The sequence below is a fragment of the Triticum dicoccoides genome, chromosome 7A (assembly GCF_002162155.2).
Source record: "Triticum dicoccoides isolate Atlit2015 ecotype Zavitan chromosome 7A, WEW_v2.0, whole genome shotgun sequence".
NCBI lineage: Eukaryota > Viridiplantae > Streptophyta > Magnoliopsida > Poales > Poaceae > Triticum > Triticum dicoccoides.
This window is the reverse complement of record NC_041392.1, coordinates 135,034,244-135,039,078: the sequence shown is the minus strand read 5'-3', so window position 1 is coordinate 135,039,078 and position 4,835 is coordinate 135,034,244.

The following is a 4,835-nucleotide window of genomic DNA, read 5'->3' as shown; positions in this document are numbered from 1 at the left end:
TGCAATTTACCTGGTTGCTATGAAGCTAGAAGAGGTCTTCATGGAAAGAAAAGAATATGATGGTTGATCTGGAACCAGCATAAATGACACAAATGCCATAGTTCACAAATTTTAGATAAAAATCTCGGAGATTTTCTTTCCAGCCATAAGAGGAATTTCTAGGCTTGCCAAATAGGATATTTTATGTAGACTGAAAGATCAAGGGAGTTTGAGTATCAAGAAATAGAAATGAAGAACATTTCTTTGCTCAGCAAGCTGCTTTTAGGCTCATTTATATGAGGAAGGGGTTTGACTGAAACAAGATTATTTTCTCAAGTGGAATTTAGTAGTGGGTATTCTCAGTTTTTGGACTGGGTTTATGCGTGTAAAGCATTTCCTTTTGCTGCTACTGCTAGGTCGGTTCCACCTCCAGTATGTCACGCAAGTTCACTTTTGGGAGGATACTTGGGCTGATATTGAACCATTTTGTCAAATATCCCATGATCCCATTTCCTCCTATATAGTGTTGCGGGTAGCAAATTGTCATTACGGCGAGCAATCATTTGTGTTGGGCCTAACTTGGAACAAGCTTGGTCGAACAGGTGGAAACTATCGGGTTATCACAACAACTAGAAACCCTTCTGTTTCTCGGTTCAATCCATGCATCGGTCTCTTATGAGTTATCATATTTATTTTTGGCATAAACATATTTGGAAAATAAAAGTACCCTCAAGGATAACTTCTTTTTTGTGCTATCTTCTGAGCGGGATTGTTCTCACAAAAGAAACTATAATTATAAGGAAGAAAGTAGCGCCTATGTCTCAGTTAGCTGATAATTAACCATCTCAGTCAGTTTTCTAAACTTGTTCATACATACAAATCTGAAATGATGTTCACTGTACAAAAAGTGTAATATTGTCTCATCTGATTGAGAATTAAGTTTTCAGTAAATTTTACAGATACGATCGTTCAACTAGTGCACAAACTTGCAACATTTGTCCCCAACGTTCAATTTTCAAATATAAAATCTTGCATGGATCTCAACTTCAAATCAACGGTCGGTGTTGATCGCAAATCCATTAAAAGAAAGTGGTGGGAGATTACAGATTAGAGCTTCTTGTTTTTGTGATGAAAGACGAGACTAGTACAACGCATGTCATATTCCCCGCTTTATGTCATCTAGCCCTTTTGCCTCCCACCTTTAGGATTCTCATATGATGGAAAATTGGCTACTAGGGTTTGGGAAGGGGTTATGTTCAGAATAGCCATATACTCCCTCCGTTCCTAAATATTTGTCTTTCCAGACATTTCAAATGACTACTACATACGAATGTATGTAGACATATTTTAGAGTGTAGATTCACTCATTTTGCTTCATATGTAGTCACTTGTTGAAATGCCTAGAAAGACAAATATTTAGGAACGGAGGGAGTATATATATTGGTTTATATGACCATCAGAACGATGTTAACTTTGATAAGAAAGTTCTCTATTATCCTCTAAATCAGGTGATCAAATGCGGTGGCTTACCACGATCGTGGGCCCCATTGCAAAGAGCAGAGTTCAGAGAAGTGATGTCAACAGGGGAAGGTCGTGGTCATAGACGTATTTTCTGCTACTAGTTGGCCCACCTGCAAGCGACTAGGCGATGGCAGACTTTTCTGAACTTCAATTTACTTATTATCCGCCTAGTTGCTTATCATATGTCTGTTCAGATGTTGTGACTTGTTTGGATGGTACGTGTAACAAGTACTCTTGTTTGCATGGTGAATCCCCTCGATTTAGGGCCAGTTCTTTTGAGTGCCGCTGTGGAAATAAGCTACTCTAGAAATAAGTCACAGATAAGCTGTTGTGGAAATAAGCCCATGAAAATAAGCTATCCAGTTCTTTTCACTTCCTTTCATTTAGCTTATTTCCTCATCTGTTAGGTGAATAGTCCGTAATACCCTTGAATAGTATGGAAGGGGAATAGCGGGGGCGCATAACCAAGGCATTGGCAACGGCTGCTCTGGCTCGGGCTCCCGGCCAGCTGCAACGCGCCTCGGTGCTCCGGAGTGGGGCGCCGTCCACCGGAGTGGTGCCCTGGCCGGACCGACCAGGAGCTGTTGCGAGGGAGGAGCCGTGCCCTAGGAGTCGCACCAGAGGACAGAGAAGCGGCGGAAGATAGGCTCCTACTCACCTTCCATGTGGCCGGAGCTAGCCGCGACGAGGAGCCCAGGGACCGGCGGCGGCGGCGGCGGCGAGGAACCCTAGCCTTTGCGGCGTGCGAGAGCGAGAGGGGATCGAGCGAGGCGACGGGTTTCCTTTCTGCGGGGGGTCGGGTCGGGTGACGCGGGCTGGAACCTAGGAGGGGTATTTCCTTTGTAATTTGAGCGAACAACAGTGCCATTTTGGTATACCCCTTCGGTTTTAAGTCATAAGCTGCGGGAAGCTACTCTACCCCCAGCTTTTTTCCATCATGAAGAAACTAGCGGTGGAAATAAGTTGAGCCAGCTTATCAAAACGAGTTCTTTTGGGCTTCTAGCTTATTTCTGTCATAAGCTGGTAGAAGCCACAAAAGAACTGGCCCTTAAAATCCGAAGAGCAACATGGCTCTTCCTTTTCGAAACATGGAAGTGAATGAGAAATCTTAGAATTATTTTTTGCGAACACGCAAAAGACATACATGTCGATTTATTAGAAGAAAGAGAGAGCACAGAGAATCCAGCGACAAGCCACGGTTACAAGGGACAACATAGAGATGACGGGCAAGCTACCACAATGTCACAGCCTATAGAACAACAGGCGACGGAACGACAGGGCCGAGGCCACATTGAAAGAGAGCGTGGCATGCCAAACTTCCTTGGGAAACACACAACCAAGCCTCGTGTTTAATTAAAGGGAAAAACATATTATTATCGTTTCCAATGTGTCCAAAATGCCCTTCTTAAACCCTAAGATTTAGGCATGAGCTCACATGTAACCATGTGGGACCCACCCTAAATTTTGGGATTTTTAAGGGAATTATTTTGGTGCTTTGGAATCGATCAAAATAAATAAATAAGTAATTGGAAACAAAATAAAATAAACAAAAAAGTTTTTTGTTGTAAGTAGAAACAAAACAAAATAAATAAAGCAAAAAAGAAAACAAAAAAACTGAGAAAAAAATTGCCACCTACTAGGCCACTGAATACGACTAAAAACCCATTCATGGGCCAGGATTCAGGCCCGCAGAAGGCCCAGTAGGCCCATAGGCATAGAAGTGTTAGATTTGGCTCATAGGCCTGCAATTCAGAGGAGTTCGGAAGGGAAGAGGCAACCGAGCTTATAAACAGGTGTCGAACGCTCTCAACTAGCGAGATAAGACTAAACTCCCACCACCAAGCCGTTGTGCAAGGCCTTTGGTCCCGGTTGGTGGCACCAACCGAGACTAAAGGGGGGAATTGGTCTCGGTTCGTGGCACCAACCGGGTTCAATGCCCACCCTTTAGTCTCGGTTGGTGCCACCAACCGGGACCAAAGGCCTCTGCTTCCCGCCCTTTGGGCTGCTGAAAAGAGACGCCACCTATCGGGATTAATGGTGGCATTGTGATGTCTACTACACAACCTTCTTCTTGTAGACGTTGTTGGATCTCCAAGTGCGGAGGTTTGTAGGACAGTAGCAAAATTTCCTCAAGTGGATGACCTAAGGTTTATCAATCCGTAGGAGGTGTAGGATGAAGATGGTCTCTCTCAAGCAACCCTGCAACCAAATAACAAAGAGTCTCTTGTGTCCCCAACACACCCAATACAATGGTAAATTGTATAGGTGCACTAGTTCGGCGAAGAGATGGTGATACAAGTGGTATATGGATGATAGATAAATGTTTTTGTAATCTGAAAATATAAAAGCAGTAAGGTAACTGATGATAAAAGTGAGCATAAACGCTATTGCAATGCGTTGAAACAAGGCCTAGGGTTCATACTTTCACTAGTGCAAGTCCTCTCAACAATAATAACAAAATTGGATCATATAACTATCCCTCAACATGCAACAAAGAGTCACTCCAAAGTCACTAATAGCGAAGAACAAACGAAAAGATTATGGTAGGGTACAAAACCACCTGAAAATTATCCTTTTTGATCGATCTATTCAAGAGTCCGTAGTAAAATAATATGAAGCTATTCTTTCCATTCAATCTATCATAGAGTTCGTACTAGAATAACACCTTAAGACACAAATCAACCAAAACCCTAATGTCACCTAGATACTCCAATGTCACCTCAAGTATCCATGGGTATGATTATACGATATGCATCACACAATCTCAGATTCATCTATTCAACCAACACAAAGAACTTCAAAGAGTGCCCCAAAGTTTCTACCGAAGAGTCAAGACGAAAACGTGTGCCAACCCCTATGCATAGGTTCATGGGCGGAACCCGCAAGTTGATCACCAAAACATACATCAAGTGGATCAATAGAATACCTCATTGTCACCACGGGTATCCCACGCAAGACATACATCAAGTGTTCTCAAATCCTTAAAGACTCAATCCGATAAGATAACTTCAAAAGGAAAACTCAATCCATTACAAGAGAGTGGAGGGGGAGAAACATCATAAGATCCAACTATAATAGCAAAGCTCGCGATACATCAAGATCGTACCACCTCAAGAACACGAGAGAGAGATCAAACACATAGCTACCGGTACATACCCTCAGCCCCGAGGGAGAACTACTCTCTCCTCGTCATGGAGAGCATCGGGATGATGAAGATGGCCACCGGAGAGGGATTCCCCCTCTGGCAGGGTGCCGGAACGGGTCTAGATTGATTTTCGGTGGCTACGGAGGCTTCTGGCAGCGAAACTCCCGATCTATTGTGCTCCCCGAAGTTT